At 48.3% G+C, this 26,572-nt stretch overlaps 1 long non-coding RNA gene across 1 annotated transcript; it reads right to left on the reverse strand.

The window, feature by feature from the left end:
• Positions 1-10,250: 10,250 nt before the first annotated feature.
• LOC127931592 (uncharacterized) lies at positions 10,251-13,495 on the reverse strand. The gene is made up of 3 exons (XR_008141880.1): positions 12,956-13,495; positions 12,492-12,665; positions 10,251-11,099 (listed from the first exon to the last, which is right to left on the reverse strand). It is a non-coding gene; the product is annotated as an uncharacterized LOC127931592 (long non-coding RNA).
• Between the last annotated feature and the right edge of the window lie 13,077 nt (positions 13,496-26,572).

A 26,572-nucleotide genomic window follows, 5' to 3' on the forward strand; every position in this document is an offset into this window, starting at 1 on the left:
GTACTGACTGGCAGACTAAAGTGGAATATAGTGGTACTGACTGGCAGACTAGAGTGGACAATAGTGGTACTGACTGATGGACTATATTTTTATTTACAGATGGACTATGGTCTATAGTGGTACTGACTGATGGACTATAGTGGTATTGACTAGTGGACTACAGTGGACTATAGTGGTACTGACTGATGGACTATAGTGGTATTGACTGGTGGACTATATTGGAATATAGTGGTATTGACTGGTGGACTATAGTGGAATATAGTGGTACTGACTGGTGGAATATAGTGGTACTGACTGGTGGACTATAGAGGTACTGACTGTTTGACTATAGTGGTACTGACTGGCAGACTAAAGTGGACTATAGTGGTACTGACTGGTGGACTATTGCGGTATTGACTGGTGGACTATAGTGGTACTGACGGGTGGACTATAGTGGTATTGACTGGTGAACCATAGTGGTATTGACTGGTGAACTATAGTGGTATTGACTAGTGGACTATAGTGGACTATAGTGGTACTGACTTATGGACAATAGTGGTATTGACTGGTGGACTATCGTGGTATTGACTGGTGGACTATAGTGGACTATAGTGGTATTGACTGGTGGACTATAGTGGTATTGACTGGTGAACCATAGTGGTATTGACTGGTTGACTATAGTGGTACTGACTGGTGGACTATAGTGGTACTGACTGGTGGACTATAGTGGAATATAGTGGTACTGCCTGGTGGACTATAGTGGTACTGACTGGTGGACTATAGTGGTACTGCCTGGTGGACTATAGTGGTATTGACTGGTGTACTATAGTGGAATATAGTGGTACTGACTGGTGGAATATAGTGGTACTGACTGGTGGAATATAGTGGTACTGACTGGTTGACTAAAGTGGAATATAGTGGTACTGACTGGCAGACTAGAGTGGACAATAGTGGTACTGACTGATGGACTATATTTTTATTTACAGGTGGACTATGGTCTATAGTGGTACTGACTGATGGACTATAGTGGTATTGACTGGTGGACTATATTGGAATATAGTGGTACTGCCTGGTGGACTATAGTGGTATTGACTGGTGGACTATAGTGGAATATAGTGGTACTGACTGATGGACTATAGTGGTATTGACTAGTGGACTACAGTGGACTATAGTGGTACTGACTGATGGACTATAGTGGTATTGACTGGTGGACTATAGTGGAATATAGTGGTACTGACTGATGGACTATAGTGGTACTGACTGGTGGACTATAGTGGCATTGACTAGTGGACTATAGTGGACTATAGTGATACTGGCTGGGTGACTATAGTGATACTGACTGGTGGACTATAGTGGTATTGACTGGTGGACTATAGTGGTACTGACGGGTGGACTATAGTGGTATTGACTGGTGGACTATAGTGGTATTGACTGTTGAACCATAGTGGTATTGACTGGTGAACTATAGTGGTATTGACTGGTGGACTATAGTGGACTATAGTGGTACTGACTTATGGACAATAGTGGTATTGACTGGTGGACTATCGTGGTATTGACTGGTGGACTATAGTGGACTATAGTGATATTGACTGGTGGACTATAGTGGTATTGACTGGTGGACTATCGTGGTATTGACTGGTGGACTATAGTGGTATTGACTGGTGGACTATAGTGGTATTGACTGGTGGACTATAGTGGTATTGACTGGTGGACTATAGTGGTACTGACTGGTGGACTATAGTGGAATATAGTGGTACTGACTGGTGGAATATAGTGGTATTGACTAGTGGACTACAGTGGACTATAGTGGTACTGACTGGTGGACTATAGTGGTACTGCCTGGTGGACTATAGTGGTATTGACTGGTGTACTATAGTGGGATATAGTGGTACTGACTGGTGGAATATAGTGGTACTGACTGGTGGAATATAGTGGTACTGACTGGTTGACTATAGTGGTACTGACTGGCAGACTAAAGTGGAATATAGTGGTACTGACTGGCAGACTAGAGTGGACAATAGTGGTACTGACTGATGGACTATATTTTTATTTACAGGTGGACTATGGTCTATAGTGGTACTGACTGATGGACTATAGTGGTATTGACTAGTGGACTACAGTGGACTATAGTGGTATTGACTGGTGGACTATATTGGAATATAGTGGTACTGCCTGGTGGACTATAGTGGTATTGACTGGTGGACTATAGTGGAATATAGTGGTACTGACTGGTGGAATATAGTGGTACTGACTGGTGGACTAAAGTGGACTATAGTGGTACTGACTGGTGGACTATAGTGGCATTGACTAGTGGACTATAGTGATACTGGCTGGGTGACTATAGTGGTATTGACGGGTGCACTATAGTTGTACAACTAGTGGACTATAGTGGTATTGACTGGTGGACAACAGTGGTATTGACTGGTGGAATATATTGGACTACAGTGGTACTGATTGTTGGACTATAGTGGACTATAGTGGTACTGACTGGTGGAATATTGCGGTACTGACTGATGGACTATAGTGGACTATAGTGGTATTGACTGGTGGACTATCATGGTACTGACTGGTGGACTGTAGTGTTATTAACTGGTGAACTATAGTGGTATTGACTGGTGGACTATAGTGGTACTGACTGGTGGACTATATTTTTATTTACAGGTGGACTATGGACTGTAGTGGTACTGACTGATGGACTATAGTGGTATTCACTGGTTGACTATATTGGAATATAATGGTACTGACTGGCGGACTATAGTGGTACTGACTGGCGGACTAAAGTGGAATATAGTAGTATTGACTGGTGGATTAGAGTTGAACTGACTGTTGGACTATAGTGGTATTGACTGCTGGACTATAGTGGAATATAGTGGTACTGACTGATCAACTATAGTGGTACTGACTGGTGGACTATAGTGGACTATAGTGGTACTGACTGGCTTACTAAAGTGGACTATAGTGGTACTGACTGGTGGACTATAGTGGTACTGACTGGTGGACTATAGTGGTACTGACTGGTGGACTATAGTGGTATTGACTGGTGGAATATATTGGACTACAGTGGTACTGACTGGTGGACTATAGTGGAATATATTGGACTACAGTGGTACTGACTGGTGGACTATAGTGGAATATATTGGACTACAGTGGTACTGACTGGTGGACTATAGTGGTACTGACTGGTGGACTATAGTGGACTATAGTGGTACTGACTAGTGGACTATAGTGGTATTGACTGGTGGACTATAGTGGTATTGACTGGTTGACTATAGTGGTATTGACTGGTGGATTTTAGTGGTCGTGACTGGTCGACTGTTGTGGTACTGACTTATGGACTATAGTGGACTTTCGTGGTATTGACTGGTGGAGAGGATGGGATGGGCCGAGGGTGGCATGTGGGATGGAGGAGATGGAATGTGGGAGGCAGTGGGATGGAGGAGATGGAACGTGGGAGGCTGTGGAGAGGAGGGGAGATTTCGGAGGCATGTGGGTGGCACAGTGTGAGTCTATGTGGAACGAGAGGAGAGGGTCGTCAAGGAGAAAGGGGGGAGAAGGGTGGTGGTGAGAGGGGACGAGAGGGGAAGCGGTGAGCACCGTGTGACCAGACCGCAGGTTCCTTCCTTGCCAGCCTGAGAACCAGGAAGTGGAACTGAATAATTATTGTGACTAACAGGAAATGTAGAGGTATTCTGAAGGAGGGGTAGTATGGGGGGGCTGTATGTGTTTGTTGGAGGGAGGGGAGAAGTAGGGGGTGGTTGTGAGTGTGTGTATGTTTGTGAGGAGAAGAAGGTAGTGTTGGGTTTTAACTAGTCTTAATCAGGTTTAACAACTTCCAGTACTATAATCCTAGCTGGCGAACGTCATGGTTAGGCATATTATATTATATTCATTATTTATTATTATTATTATTTTATTGTTGAATGTGTGAATTTTGACATTTGTCTTGTGGAAGGAGAGGGGAGAATCATGTGAAGAACAAGGCATAAAATAAAACTCAGAGATAGGGTCCAAGATGAGGTGACTTCACCAGTGTTCCCGCTCTACTTCTCTTTGAGTGTGTCTGGAAAAACATCAGAGGGTCAGCAGGGACATGGGAGCCTCGTGTCTGAAGAGCTCTGGCCAACAGGGGTGTGACCAGCCTCCCAACACTGTCACTACCACTGGACCTCCCACTGGACCTCCCACTGGACCTCCCACTGTCACTACTACTGGACCTCCCACTAAACCTCCCACTGGACCTCCCCCTGGACCTCCCACTGGACCTCCCACTGTCACTACCACTGGACCCACTCCCCCACTGTCACTACCACTACCTCCCACTGGACCTCCACTGGACCTCCACTGGACCTCCCACTTTCACTACCTCTGGACCTCCCACTGGACCTCCCACTGTCACTACTACTGGACCTCCCACTTTCACTACCTCTGGACCTCCCACTGGACCTCCCACTGTCACTACCACTGGACCTCCCACTGTCACTACCACTGGACCTCCACTTGGACCTCCCACTTTCACTACCTCTAGACCTCCCACTGGACCTCCCACTGTCACTACTACTGGACCTCCCACTGTCACTAAACCTCCCACTGGACCTCCCCTGGACCTCCCACTGGACTGGACCTCCCTGGACCTCCCACTGGACCTCCCACTGTCACTACCACTGGACCTCCCACTAAACCTCCCCTGGACCTCCCCCTCCACCTGTCACTACCCTGGACCTCCCACTGGACCTCCCACTGTCACTACCACTGGACCTCCCCTGACCTCCCACTACCTCTAGACCTCCCACTGTCTCCCTGGACCTCCCCTGTCACTACCCCTGGACCTCCCCTGGACCTGGACCTCCCACTGTCACTACCCCTGGACCTCCCCTGGACCTCCCACTGTCACTACCACTGGACCTCCCCTGGACCTCCCCTGGACCTCCCACTGGACCTCCCACTGTCACTATCACTAGACCTCCCAATGTCACTACCACTAAACCTCCCACTGTCACTACCACTGGACCTCCCCTGGACCTCCCTGGACCTCCCACTGGACCTCCCCTGGACCTCCCACTGTCACTACCACTAGACCTCCCCCTGGACCTCCCCTGGACCTCCCACTGGACCTCCCGCTGTCACTACCACTGGACCTCCCACTGTCACTACCACTAAACCTCCCCTGGACATCCCACTGGACCTCCCACTGGACCTCCCCTGGACCTCCCACTGGACCTCCCCTGACCTCCCACTGGACCTCCCCTGGACCTCCCACTGGACCTCCCACTGTCACTACCACTGTCACTACCACTGTCACTACCACTGGACCTCCCCTGGACCTCCCACTGGACCTCCCACTGGACCTCCCACTGTCACTACCACTGGACCTCCCACTGGACCTCCCACTGTCACTACCACTGGACCTCCCACTGTCACTACCACTGGACCTCCCAATGTCACTACCACTAAACCTCCCACTGGACCTCCCTGGACCTCCCCTGGACCTCCCGCTGTCACTACCACTGGACCTCCCCTGGACCTCCCCTGGACCTCCCACTGGACCTCCCACTGTCACTACCACTGGACCTCCCACTGTCACTACCACTAAACCTCCCACTGGACCTCCCCCTGGACCTCCCACTGGACCTCCCACTGGACCTCCCACTGGACCTCCCACTGGACCTCCCACTGGACCTCCCACTGTCACTACCACTGGACCTCCCACTGTCACTACCACTGGACCTCCCCTGGACCTCCCACTGGACCTCCCACTGGACCTCCCACTGTCACTACCACTGGACCTCCCACTGGACCTCCCACTGGACCTCCCACTGTCACTACCACTGGACCTCCCACTGTCACTACCACTGGACCTCCCACTGTCACTACCACTGGACCTCCCACTGGACCTCCCACTGGACCTCCCACTGGACCTCCCACTGGACCTACCACTGGACCTCCCACTGGACCTCCCACTGGACCTCCCACTGTCCCTCCCACTGTCACTACCACTGGACCTCCCACTGGACCTCCCACTGTCACTACCACTGGACCTCCCCTGGACCTCCCACTGGACCTCCCACTGGACCTCCCACTGTCACTACCACTGGACCTCCCCTGGACCTCCCACTGTCACTACCCCTGGACCTCCCACTGGACCTCCCACTGTCACTACCACTGGACCTCCCCTGGACCTCCCACTGGACCTCCCACTGGACCTCCCACTGTCACTACCACTGGACCTCCCACTGGACCTCCCACTGGACCTCCCACTGGACTCCCACTGGACCTCCCACTGGACCTCCCACTGTCACTACCACTGGACCTCCCACTGGACCTCCCACTGGACCTCCCACTGTCACTACCACTGGCCCTCCCACTGGACCTCCCACTGGACCTCCCACTGGACCTCCCACTGGACCTCCCACTGGACCTCCCACTGGACCTCCCACTGGACCTCCCACTGGACCTCCCACTGTCACTACCACTGGACCTCCCACTGGACCTCCCACTGGACCTCCCACTGTCACTACCACTGGACCTCCCACTGTCACTACCACTGGACCTCCCACTGGACCTCCCACTGGACCTCCCACTGTCACTACCACTGGACCTCCCACTGTCACTACCACTGTCACTACCACTGGACCTCCCACTGTCACTACCACTGGACCTCCCCTGGACCTCCCCTGGACCTCCCACTGGACCTCCCGCTGTCACTACCCCTGGACCTCCCCTGGACCTCCCACTGGACCTCCCTGGACCTCCCCTGGACCTCCCACTGTCACTACCACTGGACCTCCCCTGGACCTCCCACTGGACCTCCCACTGTCACTACCACTGGACCTCCCTGGACCTCCCACTGGACCTCCCACTGTCACTACCACTGGACCTCCCACTGTCACTACCACTGGACCTCCCACTGGACCTCCCACTGTCACTACCACTGGACCTCCCCTGGACCTCCCCTGGACCTCCCACTGGACCTCCCACTGTCACTACCACTGGACCTCCCACTGTCACTACCACTGGACCTCCCACTGGACCTCCCACTGGACCTCCCACTGTCACTACCACTGGACCTCCCACTGGACCTCCCACTGGACCTCTCGTTCCTCTGGTTGTTACTTTTTTCCTGATCTGGATCTCTCAATTCAATTCAAGGCGCTTTATTGGCATGGGAAATATGTGTTAACAGTGCCAAAGCAAGTGAGGTAGATAATATACAAAAGTGAAATAAACAATAAAAATGAACAGTAAACTTTACACATACAAAAGTTACTCCCTGCCTCTTTCTCTCTCTCTCTCTCTCTCTCTCTCTCTCTCTCTCTCTCTCTCTCTCTCTCTCTCTCTCTTTCTCTCTCTCTCTCTCTCTCTCTCTCTCTCTCTCTCTCTCTCTCTCTCTGCCTCTCTCTCTCTCTCTGCCTCTCTCTCTCTCTCTGCCTCTCTCTCTCTCTCTCTCTCCTCTCTCTCTCTCTCTCTCTCTGCCTCTCTCTCTCTCTCTCTCTCTGCCTCTCTGCCTCTCTCTCTCTCTGCCTCTCTCTTTCTCTCCATCACCCATTCTATCTCTCACACCTCTCCCCCACCCCGCTCCCTCTGTCTCTCTCTATCCCCTGTTCTCTTGTCACTCCATCTCCAGCTGAATAAATAGATGACTTGCGTGTAGAGATATATAAGAGGTCAGTTCTGTACATTGCCTAGGGTAGACCATAACATTCTACATGCATGTCATCCATTTATTCAGCTGGGGAAACCAATAGGTCCTAAAAAATAATCACTGTAACCTGTGTGTTCTGGCACTACAGACGAGAGACCAATATAGGCGCGTGTGTGTGTGTGTGTGTGTGTGTGTGAAGATAGGTAGTATCGCTGCTGGCTCATCACCAAGTGTAATGCCAGGACTTCGTTTCCCACCAGCAGAAACTGTTCACATTGGAAATCAATGGAATATTGAGTAGGGAACTGTATTCGCTCAACTGAATGCCTGTAAATCAGATTTAGAGTATATGTTTTGGATCATGTAATGTAAAATGTAATTTTAGTGAATTGCAGACCTAAACAGGGGATTTTGTGTAGTTGTATATCAAAATCACATTGGACATGATTTCCCTACAGCACAAAGCATCATTATATGGACTATGGTCATAAGTTACAGCTCTGTGTGTGTGTGTGTGTGTGTGTGTGTGTGTGTGCGCAGAGTACCCTTAACACTGGAACTCTACTGCCCCTCTGTGGCCATTAGCTGAACTGATCAATGTGCCTTATATCATCAAAAGTAGTTATTCAGATCCAAAAGATGACGACACCAGGAACCCAGTGAACGTCAGCTGGGAAGACCACTGGGATCCAAACTGCACATCTCTCAGCTGTGTTGCCCCTTGCCAAGTCCTGGAGCTCTAGGAAACCCCTTTTGGTGTTTAGGGGCTTTAATATTTGGCTTCTCTTGAGCTGCATAGTCTCGTCACCCCTGCTGTGTCCCTCCCTGTTCTCGTTACCCCTGCCGTGTCCCTCCCTGTTCTCGTCACCCCTGTTGCAGAATCAGCAGTCATGCAGTGTCCCTCCCTGTTCTCGTCACCCCTGCCGTGTCCCTCCCTGTTCTCGTTACCCCTGTTGCAGAATCAGCAGTCATGCAGTGTCCCTCCCTGTTCTCGTCACCCCTGCTGCAGAATCAGCAGTCATGCAGTGTCCCTCCCTGTTCTCGTCACCCCTGCCGTGTCCCTCCCTGTCCTCGTCACCCCTGTTGCAGAATCAGCAGTCATGCAGTGTCCCTCCCTGTTCTCGTCACCCCTGCTGCAGAATCAGCAGTCATGCAGTGTCCCTCCCTGTTCTCGTCACCCCTGCCGTGTCCCTCCCTGTCCTCGTCACCCCTGTTGCAGAATCAGCAGTCATGCAGTGTCCCTCCCTGTTCTCGTCACCCCTGTTGCAGAATCAGCAGTCATGCAGTGTCCCTCCCTGTTCTCGTCACCCCTGCTGCAGAATCAGCAGTCATGCAGTGTCCCTCCCTGTTCTCGTCACCCCTGCTGCAGAATCAGCAGTCATGCAGTGTCCCTCCCTGTTCTCGTCACCCCTGCTGCAGAATCAGCAGTCATGCAGTGTCCCTCCCTGTTCTCGTCACCCCTGCCGTGTCCCTCCCTGTTCTCGTCACCCCTGTTGCAGAATCAGCAGTCATGCAGTGTCCCTCCCTGTTCTCGTCACCCCTGCCGTGTCCCTCCCTGTTCTCGTTACCCCTGTTGCAGAATCAGCAGTCATGCAGTGTCCCTCCCTGTTCTCGTCACCCCTGCCGTGTCCCTCCCTGTTCTCGTTACCCCTGCTGCAGAATCAGCAGTCATGCATTGTCCCTCCCTGTTCTCGTCACCCCTGCCGTGTCCCTCCCTGTTCTCGTTACCCCTGTTGCAGAATCAGCAGTCATGCAGTGTCCCTCCCTGTTCTCGTCACCCCTGTTGCAGAATCAGCAGTCATGCAGTGTCCCTCCCTGTTCTCGTCACCCCTGCCGTGTCCCTCCCTGTTCTCGTTACCCCTGTTGCAGAATCAGCAGTCATGCAGTGTCCCTCCCTGTTCTCGTCACCCCTGCTGCAGAATCAGCAGTCATGCAGTGTCCCTCCTGTTCTCGTCACCCCTGCCGTGTCCCTCCCTGTCCTCGTCACCCCTGTTGCAGAATCAGCAGTCATGCAGTGTCCCTCCCTGTTCTCGTCACCCCTGCTGCAGAATCAGCAGTCATGCAGTGTCCCTCCCTGTTCTGCCTCCTGTAGGAGGGATCACCCCTGCCGTGTCCCTCCCTGTCCTCGTCACCCCTGTTGCAGAATCAGCAGTCATGCAGTGTCCCTCCCTGTTCTCGTCACCCCTGTTGCAGAATCAGCAGTCATGCAGTGTCCCTCCCTGTTCTCGTTACCCCTGCTGCAGAATCAGCAGTCATGCAGTGTCCCTCCCTGTTCTCGTCACCCCTGCTGCAGAATCAGCAGTCATGCAGTGTCCCTCCCTGTTCTCGTTACCCCTGCTGCAGAATCAGCAGTCATGCAGTGTCCCTCCCTGTTCTCGTCACCCCTGCTGCAGAATCAGCAGTCCTTCTTCGATACTCAGACACACAGTCAACCAGAGTCTTAATGGACACGGGAGGCTAAATACCATCATCATCATCACCATCATTTGGCATCCTGATATAGTAAACCGTTCATGTTCAATCCAGCGGAGCCCAACGCAAAGTCTGCCTGACCTGCGGTAGGAGGGATCAATATCCTAAACAGTCACCACTAAAGCAAAGTCCGCCTGACCTGCGGTAGGAGGGATCAATATCCTAAACAGTCACCACTAAAGCAAAGTCTGCCTGACCTGCGGTAGGAGGGATCAATATCCTAAACAGTCACCACTAAAGCAAAGTCTGCCTGACCTGCGGTAGGAGGGATCAATATCCTAAACAGTCACCACTAAAGCAAAGTCTGCCTGACCTGCGGTAGGAGGGATCAATATCCTAAACAGTCACCACTAAAGCAAAGTCTGCCTGACCTGCGGTAGGAGGGATCAATATCCTAAACAGTCACCACTAAAGCAAAGTCTGCCTGACCTGCGGTAGGAGGGATCAATATCCTAAACAGTCACCACTAAAGCAAAGTCTGCCTGACCTGCGGTAGGAGGGATCAATATCCTAAACAGTCACCACTAAAGCAAAGTCTGCCTGACCTGCGGTAGGAGGGATCAATATCCTAAACAGTCACCACTAAAGCAAAGTCCGCCTGACCTGCGGTAGGAGGGATCAATATCCTAAACAGTCACCACTAAAGCAAAGTCTGCCTGACCTGCGGTAGGAGGGATCAATATCCTAAACAGTCACCACTAAAGCAAAGTCCGCCTGACCTGCGGTAGGAGGGATCAATATCCTAAACAGTCACCACTAAAGCAAAGTCCGCCTGACCTGCGGTAGGAGGGATCAATATCCTAAACAGTCACCACTAAAGCAAAGTCTGCCTGACCTGCGGTAGGAGGGATCAATATCCTAAACAGTCACCACTAAAGCAAAGTCTGCCTGACCTGCGGTAGGAGGGATCAATATCCTAAACAGTCACCACTAAAGCAAAGTCTGCCTGACCTGCGGTAGGAGGGATCAATATCCTAAACAGTCACCACTAAAGCAAAGTCCGCCTGACCTGCGGTAGGAGGGATCAATATCCTAAACAGTCACCACTAAAGCAAAGTCTGCCTGACCTGCGGTAGGAGGGATCAATATCCTAAACAGTCACCACTAAAGCAAAGTCTGCCTGACCTGCGGTAGGAGGGATCAATATCCTAAACAGTCACCACTAAAGCAAAGTCTGCCTGACCTGCGGTAGGAGGGATCAATATCCTAAACAGTCACCACTAAAGCAAAGTCTGCCTGACCTGCGGTAGGAGGGATCAATATCCTAAACAGTCACCACTAAAGCAAAGTCTGCCTGACCTGCGGTAGGAGGGATCAATATCCTAAACAGTCACCACTAAAGCAAAGTCTGCCTGACCTGCGGTAGGAGGGATCAATATCCTAAACAGTCACCACTAAAGCAAAGTCTGCCTGACCTGCGGTAGGAGGGATCAATATCCTAAACAGTCACCACTAAAGCAAAGTCTGCCTGACCTGCGGTAGGAGGGATCAATATCCTAAACAGTCACCACTAAAGCAAAGTCTGCCTGACCTGCGGTAGGAGGGATCAATATCCTAAACAGTCACCACTAAAGCAAAGTCTGCCTGACCTGCGGTAGGAGGGATCAATATCCTAAACAGTCACCACTAAAGCAAAGTCTGCCTGACATGCGGTAGGAGGGATCAATATCCTAAACAGTCACCACTAAAGCAAAGTCTGCCTGACATGCGGTAGGAGGGATCAATATCCTAAACAGTCACCACTAAAGCAAAGTCTGCCTGACCTGCGGTAGGAGGGATCAATATCCTAAACAGTCACCACTAAAGCAAAGTCTGCCTGACCTGCGGTAGGAGGGATCAATATCCTAAACAGTCACCACTAACGCAAAGTCTGCCTGACATGCGGTAGGAGGGATCAATATCCTAAACAGTCACCACTAAAGCAAAGTCTGCCTGACATGCGGTAGGAGGGATCAATATCCTAAACAGTCACCACTAACGCAAAGTCTGCCTTACATGCGGTAGGAGGGATCAATATCCTAAACAGTCACCACTAAAGCAAAGTCTGCCTGACATGCGGTAGGAGGGATCAATATCCTAAACAGTCACCACTAAAGCAAAGTCTGCCTGACCTGCGGTAGGAGGGATCAATATCCTAAACAGTCACCACTAAAGCAAAGTCTGCCTGACCTGCGGTAGGAGGGATCAATATCCTAAACAGTCACCACTAAAGCAAAGTCTGCCTGACCTGCGGTAGGAGGGATCAATATCCTAAACAGTCACCACTAAAGCAAAGTCTGCCTGACCTGCGGTAGGAGGGATCAATATCCTAAACAGTCACCACTAAAGCAAAGTCTGCCTGACCTGCGGTAGGAGGGATCAATATCCTAAACAGTCACCACTAAAGCAAAGTCTGCCTGACCTGCGGTAGGAGGGATCAATATCCTAAACAGTCACCACTAAAGCAAAGTCCGCCTGACCTGCGGTAGGAGGGATCAATATCCTAAACAGTCACCACTAAAGCAAAGTCTGCCTGACCTGCGGTAGGAGGGATCAATATCCTAAACAGTCACCACTAAAGCAAAGTCCGCCTGACCTGCGGTAGGAGGGATCAATATCCTAAACAGTCACCACTAAAGCAAAGTCTGCCTGACCTGCGGTAGGAGGGATCAATATCCTAAACAGTCACCACTAAAGCAAAGTCTGCCTGACCTGCGGTAGGAGGGATCAATATCCTAAACAGTCACCACTAAAGCAAAGTCTGCCTGACCTGCGGTAGGAGGGATCAATATCCTAAACAGTCACCACTAAAGCAAAGTCTGCCTGACCTGCGGTAGGAGGGATCAATATCCTAAACAGTCACCACTAAAGCAAAGTCTGCCTGACCTGCGGTAGGAGGGATCAATATCCTAAACAGTCACCACTAAAGCAAAGTCCGCCTGACCTGCGGTAGGAGGGATCAATATCCTAAACAGTCACCACTAAAGCAAAGTCTGCCTGACCTGCGGTAGGAGGGATCAATATCCTAAACAGTCACCACTAAAGCAAAGTCTGCCTGACCTGCGGTAGGAGGGATCAATATCCTAAACAGTCACCACTAAAGCAAAGTCTGCCTGACCTGCGGTAGGAGGGATCAATATCCTAAACAGTCACCACTAAAGCAAAGTCTGCCTGACCTGCGGTAGGAGGGATCAATATCCTAAACAGTCACCACTAAAGCAAAGTCTGCCTGACCTGCGGTAGGAGGGATCAATATCCTAAACAGTCACCACTAAAGCAAAGTCTGCCTGACCTGCGGTAGGAGGGATCAATATCCTAAACAGTCACCACTAACGCAAAGTCTGCCTGACGTGCGGTAGGAGGGATCAATATCCTAAACAGTCACCACTAAAGCAAAGTCTGCCTGACGTGCGGTAGGAGGGATCAATATCCTAAACAGTCACCACTAAAGCAAAGTCTGCCTGACCTGCGGTAGGAGGGATCAATATCCTAAACAGTCACCACTAACGCAAAGTCTGCCTGACGTGCGGTAGGAGGGATCAATATCCTAAACAGTCACCACTAAAGCAAAGTCTGCCTGACGTGCGGTAGGAGGGATCAATATCCTAAACAGTCACCACTAAAGCAAAGTCTGCCTGACCTGCGGTAGGAGGGATCAATATCCTAAACAGTCACCACTAACGCAAAGTCTGCCTTACATGCGGTAGGAGGGATCAATATCCTAAACAGTCACCACTAAAGCAAAGTCTGCCTGACCTGCGGTAGGAGGGATCAATATCCTAAACAGTCACCACTAAAGCAAAACAGTCACCACTAAAGCAAGTCTGCCTGACCTGCGGTAGGAGGGATCAATATCCTAAACAGTCACCACTAACGCAAAGTCTGCCTTACATGCGGTAGGAGGGATCAATATCCTAAACAGTCACCACTAAAGCAAAGTCTGCCTGACATGCGGTAGGAGGGATCAATATCCTAAACAGTCACCACTAACGCAAAGTCTGCCTGACATGCGGTAGGAGGGATCAATATCCTAAACAGTCACCACTAAAGCAAAGTCTGCCTGACATGCGGTAGGAGGGATCAATATCCTAAACAGTCACCACTAAAGCAAAGTCTGCCTGACATGCGGTAGGAGGGATCAATATCCTAAACAGTCACCACTAACGCAAAGTCTGCCTGACCTGCGGTAGGAGGGATCAATATCCTAAACAGTCACCACTAAAGCAAAGTCTGCCTGACCTGCGGTAGGAGGGATCAATATCCTAAACAGTCACCACTAAAGCAAAGTCTGCCTGACCTGCGGTAGGAGGGATCAATATCCTAAACAGTCACCACTAAAGCAAAGTCTGCCTGACCTGCGGTAGGAGGGATCAATATCCTAAACAGTCACCACTAAAGCAAAGTCTGCCTGACCTGCGGTAGGAGGGATCAATATCCTAAACAGTCACCACTAAAGCAAAGTCTGCCTGACATGCGGTAGGAGGGATCAATATCCTAAACAGTCACCACTAAAGCAAAGTCTGCCTGACCTGCGGTAGGAGGGATCAATATCCTAAACAGTCACCACTAAAGCAAAGTCTGCCTGACCTGCGGTAGGAGGGATCAATATCCTAAACAGTCACCACTAACGCAAAGTCTGCCTGACATGCGGTAGGAGGGATCAATATCCTAAACAGTCACCACTAAAGCAAAGTCTGCCTGACCTGCGGTAGGAGGGATCAATATCCTAAACAGTCACCACTAAAGCAAAGTCTGCCTGACCTGCGGTAGGAGGGATCAATATCCTAAACAGTCACCACTAAAGCAAAGTCTGCCTGACCTGCGGTAGGAGGGATCAATATCCTAAACAGTCACCACTAAAGCAAAGTCTGCCTGACCTGCGGTAGGAGGGATCAATATCCTAAACAGTCACCACTAAAGCAAAGTCTGCCTGACCTGCGGTAGGAGGGATCAATATCCTAAACAGTCACCACTAAAGCAAAGTCTGCCTGACCTGCGGTAGGAGGGATCAATATCCTAAACAGTCACCACTAAAGCAAAGTCTGCCTGACCTGCGGTAGGAGGGATCAATATCCTAAACAGTCACCACTAAAGCAAAGTCTGCCTGACCTGCGGTAGGAGGGATCAATATCCTAAACAGTCACCACTAAAGCAAAGTCTGCCTGACCTGCGGTAGGAGGGATCAATATCCTAAACAGTCACCACTAAAGCAAAGTCTGCCTGAACTGCGGTAGGAGGGATCAATATCCTAAACAGTCACCACTAAAGCAAAGTCTGCCTGACCTGCGGTAGGAGGGATCAATATCCTAAACAGTCACCACTAAAGCAAAGTCTGCCTGACCTGCGGTAGGAGGGATCAATATCCTAAACAGTCACCACTAAAGCAAAGTCTGCCTGACCTGCGGTAGGAGGGATCAATATCCTAAACAGTCACCACTAACGCAAAGTCTGCCTGACATGCGGTAGGAGGGATCAATATCCTAAACAGTCACCACTAACGCAAAGTCTGCCTGACCTGCGGTAGGAGGGATCAATATCCTAAACAGTCACCACTAAAGCAAAGTCTGCCTGACCTGCGGTAGGAGGGATCAATATCCTAAACAGTCACCACTAAAGCAAAGTCTGCCTGACATGCGGTAGGAGGGATCAATATCCTAAACGGTCACCACTAAAGCAAAGTCTGCCTGACATGCGGTAGGAGGGATCAATATCCTAAACAGTCACCACTAAAGCCAGTCAAGGAAATCATACCCTCAGGAATACACACAACCCGATCACCTGTAGGTACAGTACTCAGTGCTCTGTGTGTTCCAAATGGCACCCTATTGTCTCTATAGTTCACTGCTTTAGACCAGGGCCCATAGTGAATCGGGTGGCTTCGGGATGCTACCTAAAAACGCATAGACTGAACAGGGGACATGGGAACCAGGTGGTGAGATTGTGCATGCGTGAGTATGTGTCTGTGTCCATGTGTATGTATACATTTTCTTTACGTGCGTGACTGTGGCGCAGCGGTCTAAGGCACTGCATCTCAGTGCAAGAGTCATCACTACAGTCCCTGGTTCAAATCCAGGCAGTGATTGGAGAGTCCCATAGGGCGGTGCACCATTGACCCAGCGTCGTCCGGGGGAGCAGGCCGTTATTGTAAAATTAAGAATTTGTTCTTAACTGACTTGGCTAGTTAAATAAAGGTTAAATAAGAAATAACCCCTATGGTTGATGTGAAAACCTAAATAGTGTAAAAAAAAAAAAATGATTAAATAAAATTCACATGAACAATTTCAGCTAGAGATATGTTGTTTTGTTTGCATTGGATGAGTCTCAATCCACCACATCGCACTTCCGCATCTGGGGTAAATTGTGACAGAGCTAGAGCGGTGTTTGTCATCCCGAAAATCGGTCTTCTTGGCCCACAAAACTATTAATAAGACCCTCTCTATGGATGAATGAGACTCTCACGATGGTGTTCTCAGATCCACACAAGTGACTCAGGAGACTCGTCTGAAAGTCGGTACAACCGATCTGCCAACTTCTGTCTGTAGCATACGAACCGTTTGGGGGATCTCTGCGCTAAAGTGAGAGTCTCACAAACATGTCGGTTGTATTTTTCTTGTCACAAGACTGAACGTCCCCACTACCAGTTGTAAAAATGTATCTACACTGAACAAAAATATAAACTAAACCTGTAAAGTGTTGTCATGAGCTAAAATAAAAGTCAATGTAACTTGTTGTATATTTCGTTTATATTTTTCTTCAGTATATATGGAGATCAAAATCTAATTTTATTTGTCACATGCGCCGAATACAACCTTACCTTGAAATGCTTAGTTACAAGCCCTTAACCCAACAATGCAGTTCATAAAATAAGAGTTGAGAAAATATTTACTAAATAAACTAAAGTAAAAAATAAAAAGCATTTAACGAGGCTATATACAGGGGGTACCAGTACCTAGTCAATGTGGAGGCTATATACAGGGGGTACCAGTACCTAGTCAATGTGGAGGCTATATACAGGGGGTACCAGTACCGAGTCAATGTGGAGGTTATATACAGGGGGTACCAGTACCGAGTCAATGTGGAGGCTACATACAGGGGGTACCAGTACCTAGTCAATGTGGAGGCTATATAAAGGGGGTACCAGTACCGAGTCAATGTGGAGGCTATATACAGGGGGTACCAGTACCGAGTCAATGTGGAGGCTATATACAGGGGGTACCAGTACCGAGTCAATGTGGAGGCTATATACAGGGGGTACCAGTACCGAGTCAATGTGGAGGCTACATACAGGGGGTACCAGTACCGAGTCAATGTGGAGGCTACATACAGGGGGTACCAGTACCGAGTCAATGTGGAGGCTATATACAGGGGGTACCAGTACCGAGTCAATGTGGAGGCTATATACAGGGGGTACCAGTACCGAGTCAATGTGGAGGCTATATACAGGGGGTACCAGTACCGAGTCAATGTGGAGGCTATATACAGGGGGTACCAGTACCGAGTCAATGTGGAGGCTACATACAGGGGTACCAGTACCGAGTCAATGTGGAGGCTACATACAGGGGGTACCAGTACCGAGTCAATGTGGAGGCTACATACAGGGGTACCAGTACCGAGTCAATGTGGAGGCTACATACAGGGGTACCAGTACCGAGTCAATGTGGAGGCTATATACAAGGGGTACCAGTACCTAGTCAATGTGGAGGCTACATACAGGGGTACCAGTACCGAGTCAATGTGGAGGCTATATAAAGGGGTACCAGTACCGAGTCAATGTGGAGGCTATATAAAGGGGTACCAGTACCGAGTCAATGTGGAGGCTATATAAAGGGGGTACCAGTACCGAGTCAATGTGGAGGCTACATACAGGGGTACCAGTACCTAGTCAATGTGGAGGCTACATACAGGGGGTACCAGTACCGAGTCAATGTGGAGGCTACATACAGGGGTACCAGTACCGAGTCAATGTGGAGGCTACATACAGGGGGTACCAGTACCGAGTCAATGTGGAGGCTACATACAGGGGGTACCAGTACCGAGTCAATGTGGAGGCTATATAAAGGGGGTACCAGTACCGAGTCAATGTGGAGGCTATATAAGGGGGTACCAGTACCGAGTCAATGTGGAGGCTATATAAAGGGGTACCAGTACCGAGTCAATGTGGAGGCTACATACAGGGGGTACCAGTACCTAGTCAATGTGGAGGCTACATACAGGGGTACCAGTACCGAGTCAATGTGGAGGCTACATACAGGGGTACCAGTACAGAGTCAATATGGAGGCTATATACAGGGGGTACCAGTACCGAGTCATTGTGGAGGCTTTATACAGGGGTACCAGTACTGAGTCAATATGGAGGCTATATACAGGGGGTACCAGTACCGAGTCATTGTGGAGGCTTTATACAGGGGTACCAGTACCGAGTCAATGTGGAGGCTATATACAGGGGTACCGGTACAGAGTCAATGTGGAGGCTATATACAGGGGTACTGGTACAGAGTCAATGTGGAGGCTATATACAGGGGTACTGGTACAGAGACATTGTGGAGGCTATATACAGGGGTACTGGTACAGAGTCATTGTGGAGGCTATATACAGGGGGTACCAGTACAGAGTCAATGTGGAGGCTATATACAGGGGTACCAGTACAGAGTCATTGTGGAGGCTATATACAGGGGTACCGGTACAGAGTCAATGTGGAGGCTATATAAAGGGGGTACCAGTACCGAGTCAATGTGGAGGCTACATACCGGGGTACCAGTACCTAGTCAATGTGGAGGCTACATACAGGGGGTACCAGTACCGAGTCAATGTGGAGGCTACATACAGGGGTACCAGTACCGAGTCAATGTGGAGGCTACATACAGGGGGTACCAGTACCGAGTCAATATGGAGGCTATATACAGGGGTACCAGTACCGGGTCATTGTGGAGGCTTTATACAGGGGTACCAGTACTGAGTCAATATGGAGGCTATATACAGGGGTACCAGTACCGAGTCATTGTGGAGGCTTTATACAGGGGTACCAGTACCGAGTCAATGTGGAGGCTATATACAGGGGTACCGGTACAGAGTCAATGTGGAGGCTATATACAGGGGGTACCGGTACAGAGTCAATGTGGAGGCTATATACAGGGGGGGTACTGGTACAGAGTCATTGTGGAGGCTATATACAGGGGTACTGGTACAGAGTCAATGTGGAGGCTATATACAGGGGGTACTGGTACAGAGTCATTGTGGAGGCTATATACAGGGGGTACCAGTACAGAGTCAATGTGGAGGCTATATACAGGGGGCACCAGTACCTAGTCAATGTGCGGGTGTACAGTTTAATTGAGGTAATCTGTACATGTAGGTTCCAGACATGTAGGTAGGGGTAAAGTAGGTTCCAGACATGTAGGTGGGGGTAAAGTATGTTCCACACATGTAGGTAGGGGTAAAGTAGGTTCCACACATGTAGGTAGGGGTAAAGTAGGTTCCACACATGTAGGTAGGGGTAAAGTAGGTTCCACACATGTAGGTAGGGGTAAAGTAGGTTCCACACATGTAGGTAGGGGTAAAGTAGGTTCCAGACATGTAGGTTGGGGTAAAGTAGGTTCCAGACATGTAGGTAGGGATAAAGTAGGTTCCAGACATGTAGGTAGGGGTAAAGTGACTATGCATAGATAATAAACAAGTAGCAGCAGTGTAAAAACAATTCTAAAAATATGGGGTTAAATACATGTCTGGAACGATCTGTTGTTCCATGTGTTTCTATGGACTAATACCAGTAAAAACAAACACACTTTTTTATCAAATCATTTCTTTATACTGTACAAGTCAAACGTTTGGACACACCTACTCATTCCAGGGTTTTTCTTTATTTTTACTTGTTGTATTATTTTTATTTTTTGTCTTAGAATAAGAATGAAGACATTAAATCTATGAAAAAACACATGGAATAATAACCAAAAAACGGTTAAAACAAATCAAAATGATATATTTAAATTTGAGAATCTTCAAAGTATGTCTTGATGACAGCTTTGCACCAGCTTGGCATTCTCTTAACCAGGTAGTCACCTGTAATGCATTTCAATTAATAGGTGTGCCCTGTCAAACGTTAATCTGTGGAATTGTTTTCCTTCTTAATTCGTTTGAGCCAATCAGTTGTGTTGTGACAAGTTAGGGTTATCTTCTGTATACCACCCCTATTTGGTAAAAGACCAAGTCCATATTATGGCAAGAACAGCTCAAATAAGCAAAGAGAAACAACAGTCCATCATTACTTTAAGACAGTCAATGTGGAACATTTCAAGGAACGTTGAAAGTTTCTTCAAGTGCAGTCGTAAAACCATCAAGCGCTATGATGAAACTGACTCCCCTTGAGGACCGCCACAGGAAACGAATACCCAGGGATACCTCTGCTGCAGAGGATAAATTCATTAGAGTTAACTGCACCTCAGATTGCCGGCCAAAGAAATGCTTCAGGGGTTGAGGGTAACTGAAGGACTAAAAACAAACAAAATAGAACTATTGTAAAATACATTGTGTCCATAAATTGTATATAGTATGTATAAACTGGAAGTAGAAACCTCAGTGTTGTTGTCCATTACTTTACTCCAATCAGGTGGGGGGGTATATATATATATATATATATTCGGAAAGTATTCAGTTCCCTTCCTTTACTCTAATGGATTAAATTAATTGTTTTCCTCAATCTACACACAATAACACATAGTGACAAATAGAAAACATTTAGACATGTTTAAAAACATAAATACTTTATTTACAGAAGTATTCAGACCCTTTGCTATGAGACTCAAAATTGAGCTCCGGTGCATCCTGTTTCCATTGATCGTCCTTGAGATGTTTCTACAGCTTGATTGGAGTCAAACTCATGTCGTCCAACTCATGTGGACATGATTGGTCCTTCTGTAGCTCAGTTGGTAGAGCATGGCGCTTGTAACGCCAGGGTAGTGGGTTCGATTCCAACTCATGTGGACATGATTTGGAAAGAAATGGCATATATTTGGAAAGACACACCTGTCTATATAATGTCCCAGAGTTGACAGTGCATGTCAGAGCAAGAACCAAGCCATAGGGTCGAAGAAATTGTCCGTAGAGCTCCGAGACAGGATTTTGTCAAATCAAATCAAATGTTATTGGTCACATGGTTAGCGAGTGTAGCGAAATGCTTGTGCTTCTAGTTAAGACAGCGCAGCAACAGCTAACAGGTAATCTAAAAATTCCACGACCTAATACACACAAATCTAAGTAAAATAATGGAATAAGAATATATACATATAAATATATGGATGAGCAATGACCGAGCGGCAGAGAATGCAATAGTATTACATACAGCTGTTGAGCTTTCTTCACCACACTGTCTGTGTTGGTGGACCATTTCAGATGGTCAGTGATGTGTACGCAGAGGAACTTGAAGCTTTTCACCTTCTCTACATTGGACCTGTCGATGTAGACAGGGGGGTGCTCCCTCTGCTGTTTCCTGAAGTCCATGATCATCTCCTTTGCTTTGTTGGCTTTGAGTGAGAGATTATTTTCCTGACACCACACTCCAAGTGCCCTCACCTCCTCCCTTTAGTCTCGTTGTCGTTGGTGATCAAGCCTACTACTGTTGTGTCGTCTGCAAACCTGATGATCGAGTTGGAGGCGTGCATATGTAACCGGGTGTGACATGGCTAGCTAGTTAGCGGGGTACCCGCTAATAGCATTTCAATCGGTGATATCACTTGTTCTGAGACCTTGAAGTACTTGTTTCCGCGGCTTTTGTGGATCGATGGGTTACGATGCTTCATGAGAGGCAGTTGTTGATGTGTGCAGAGAGTCCCTGGTTAAAGCCCAGATAGTGGCAAGAAGAGGGACGGAAGTAATACTGTTAAACTTGGCCACGCAGTCATGGGTGAACAGGGAGTACAGGAGGGGGCTGAGCACGCACCCTTGTGGGGCCACTGTGTTGAGGATCAGCAAAGTCGAGATGTTGTTTCGTACCTTCACCACCTGGGGGTGGCCCGTCAGGAAGTCCAGGACACAGTTGCAGAGGGCGGGGTTGAGACCCAGGGCCTTAAGCTTAATGATGAGCTTGGAGGGTACTATGGTGTTGAATGCTGAACTGTAGTCAATGAACAGTATTCTTACATAGATATTCCTCTTGTCCAGATGGGATAGGGATAGGCGATAGGGCAGTGCGCAGTGCGATGGCGATTGCATCGTCTGTGAACCTATTGGGGTGGTAGGCAAACTGCAGTGGGTGACAGGTAAGGTGGAGGTGATATTAAGACCCTTGACTAGTTTCTCAAAGCACTTCATGATGACAGAAGTGAGTGCTAAGGGGCGATAGTCATTCAGTTCAGTTACCTTTGCCTTCTTGGGTACAGGCAATATGGTGGCTCTCTTGAAGCATGTGGGGACAGCAGGGAGATGCCCATAAACACACCAGCCAGCTGCTCTGCGCATGCTCTGAGGACGCGGCTAGGGATGTCGTCTGGGCCGGCAGCCTCACTGTTTAAATGTCTTACTCACTTCAGCCACAGAGAAGGAGAGCCCACAGTTCTTGGTAACGGGCCATGTCTGTGGCACTTTATCTTCAAAGTCTCCACTTTATCTCTATACTGACATTTCGCTTGTTTGATTGCCTTGTAGAGGGAATAACTACACTGTTTGTATTTGGCCATATTCCCGGTCATCTTTCCATGGTTAAATGCAAGGGTTCGAGCTCTCAGTTTTTGAGCGAATGCTGCCATCTATCCACCGTTTCTGGTTAGGGTAGGTTTTAATAGTCACAGTGGGTGCAACATCTCCAATGCACTTCCTTGTAAACTCACTCATTGAATCAGCGTATAGATCTATATTATTCTCTGAGGCGGAACATGTCCCAGTCCGCGTGATTGTTTTAATTTTAATTTTTTATTTTTTATTTCACCTTTATTTAACCAGGTAGGCTAGTTGAGAACAAGTTCTCATTTGCAACTGCGACCTGGCCAAGATAAAGCAAAGCAGTGTGAACAGACAACAACACAGAGTTACACATGGAGTAAACAATTAACAAGTCAATAACACAGTAGGAAAAGAAGAGTATATACATTGTGTGCAAAAGGCATGAGGAGGTAGGCGAATAATTACAATTTTGCAGATTAACACTGGAGTGATAAATGATCAGATGGTCATGTACAGGTAGAGATATTGGTGTGCAAAAGAGCAGAAAAGTAAATAAATAAAAACAGTATGGGGATGAGGTAGGTAAAAATGGGTGTTTACCGATAGACTAAGTACAGCTGCAGCGATCGGTTAGCTGCTCAGATAGCAGATGTTTGAAGTTGGTGAGGGAGATAAAAGTCTCCAACTTCAGCGATTTTTGCAATTCGTTCCAGTCACAGGCAGCAGAGAACTGGAACGAAAGGCGGCCAAATGAGGTGTTGGCTTTAGGGATGATCAGTGAGATACACCTGCTGGAGCACGTGCTACGGATGGGTGTTTCCATCGTGACCAGTGAACTGAGATAAGGCGGAGCTTTACCTAGCATGGACTTGTAGATGACCTGGAGCCAGTGGGTCAGGCGACGAATATGTAGCAAGGGCCAGCCGACTAGAGCATACAAGTCGCAGTGGTGGGTGGTATAAGGTGCTTTAGTGACAAAACGGATGGCACTGTGATAAACTGCATCCAGTTTGCTGAGTAGATTGTTGGAAGCAATTTTGTAGGTGACATCGCCGAAGTCAAGGATCGGTAGGATAGTCAGTTTTACTAGGGTAAGTTTGTCGGCATGAAGCATGGATTCCGATTGGTCAGACCAGCGCTGAATGGTCCTTGTCACGGGTACATCCTGTTTGTACTACAATCAATATGTTGGATAGAATTTAGGTGGCCTTGTTCTCAATTGTTTTTTTAAATCCCCGGCTGCAATACATGCAGCCTCCGGATATATGGTTTCCAGTTTGTATAGAGTCCAGTTCCTTGAGGGCCATCGTGGTATCGGGTTGAGGGAGGATATACACGGCTGTAGACAATAACCGACAAGAATTCTCTTGGGAGATAATACGGAAGGCATTTAATTGTGAGGAATGCTCGGTCAGGGGAACAGTTCCTGTATGTTGTTAGAATTACACCATGAGTCGTTAATCATGAAACATACAGCATCGCCCTCTGGCTGTACCGACTCCAACTGCATGTCCCCAGAGAGCCATGTTTCCATGAAACAGAGAGTGTTACAATCCTGGATGTCTTTCTGGAAAGCAACCCGAGCCCTATTTTCAACGACCTTGTTATCTGGAGACTGGACATTAGCGAGGAAAATGCTGGGAACCGGTGGGTGGTGTGCACACCTCTAAAGGCTGACCAGAAGGCCGCTCCGTCTACCTCCACTGCGGCGATGTTGTTTTGGGTCGGCCTCTGGATTCAGTTCGCATGCCCTGGGTCGTTCAAACAAAGGATCCGCTTCAGGAAGGTCGTATTTCTGGTTGTAGTGCTGATAAGATGACATCGCTCTGATATCCAGGAGTTTGTCCCGGCTGTATGTAATAACACTTAAGATTTCCTGGGGTAACAATGTAAGAAATAATACATTAAAAAAAACAAATTCATCATAGTTTCCTAAGGACTAGAAGCGAGGCGACCCTCTCTGTCGGCGCCAATCTGGGGAAAAATGTCTGCAGCATTGAAGGCCCCCAGGAACACAGTGTTCTTCATCATTCTTAAATGGAAGAAGTTTGGAACCACCTAGACTCTTCCTAGAGCTGGCCGCCGGCCAAACTGAGCAATCAGGGGTGAAGGGCCTTGGTAAGGGAGGTGACCAAGTACCCAATGGTCACTGACAGATCTCCAGAGTACCTCTGTGGAGATGGGAGAAGCTTCCAGAAGGACAACCATCTCTGCAACTCTCCACCCATCTGGCCTTCATGGTAGAGTGGCCATTGGTAGAGTGGCCTCTTCATGGTAGAGAGGTAAAAGGCACATGACAGCACGCTTGGAGCTTGCCAAAAGGCATCTAAAGAACTCTCAAACCATGAGAAACAAGATTCTCTGGTCTGTTGATGTCACGGTTTTCATGTGGTGAAGGAGAGTCGGACCAAACTGCAGCGTGTATATTGCGATCCATGTTTAATCACACAACGTAAACACGAATAAACACAAACACTACAAAACAATAAACGAAACGAAAACCGAAAACAGCCTATACTTGTGTCAACTAACACAGCACAAGGACATCAAGACACTCAGGACAATCACCCACAATACAACCAAAGAATATGGCTGCCTAAATATGGTTCCCAATCAGAGACAACGATAAACACCTGCCTCTGATTGAGAACCACTTCAGACAGCCATACACTCTCCTAGAACACCCCACTAAGCTACAATACCACTAAGCTACACACCACATACAAAAACCCATGTCACACCCTGGCCTGACCAAATACATAAAGAAAAACAAAAAATACTTCGACCAGGGCGTGACAGTTGAAACCAAGACTGAACTCTTTGGCCTTAATGCCAAGCGTCACATCTGGAGGAAACCAGGCACCGTCCCTTCAGTGAACCATGGTGGTGGCAGCATTATGCTGTGGGGATGTTTTTCAGTGGCAGGGACTTGGAGACTAGTCAGGATCAAGGGGAAGATGAATGGAGCAAAGTACAGAGAGATCATCATTAATTAAAACCTGCTCCAGAGCTCTCAGGACCTCAGATTGTGGCAAAGGTTCACCTTCCAACAGGTCAACAACCTTAAACACACAGCCAAGACGTCGCAGGAGAGGCTTCGGGACAAGTCTCTGAAAGTCCTTGAGTGTCCCAGCCAGAGACTGGACTTGAACATCGCTGCAGAGACCTGAAAACAGCTGTGCAGCAACGCTCCCCATCCAACCTGACAGAACTTGAGAGGATCTGCAGAGAAGAATGGGATAAACTACCCAAATACAGGTGTACCAAGCTTGTAGCGTCATACCCAAGAAGACTCAAGGCTGTAATCGCTCAAGTCAAGTGGGCTGAATACTTTCTGAATGCTCTGCATATATTTACAAAAAATCGATATGTGGGACTGAAAATGATGCAGACAATTACATTGATGGAAGCAACAATTTATTTGCAATATGAAAGCTGATCTACACTCTAAAAAAAATATTTAAATAAATATGTGAAATTGTGAAAGTATTTGAACAGCTCTTGAATGCATGAAATGACATAAACCGACACTAGAGGGAGCTGTTGTCAGCGGCTGAGAGAGACCAACAGGGCTGTACTATGCAGGTAGCTCTTCTATGGTAGAAAGGGAAAGGGGGATACCTAGTCATTTGTACAACTGAATGCATTCAACTGAAATGTGTCTTCTGCATTTAACCCGACCCCTCAATCAATGTCATCGGAGCCCGGGGAACAGTGGGTTAACTGCCTTGTTCAGGGGAACAGTGGGTTAACTGCCTTGTTCAGGGGAACAGTGGGTTAACTGCCTTGTTCAGGGGCAGAATGACAGATTTTTACCTTATCAACTGGGGAATTCGATCCAGCAACCTTTTG

Source organism: Oncorhynchus keta, chromosome 8 (genome assembly GCF_023373465.1).
Source record: "Oncorhynchus keta strain PuntledgeMale-10-30-2019 chromosome 8, Oket_V2, whole genome shotgun sequence".
In the NCBI taxonomy this organism is placed as follows: domain Eukaryota; kingdom Metazoa; phylum Chordata; class Actinopteri; order Salmoniformes; family Salmonidae; genus Oncorhynchus; species Oncorhynchus keta.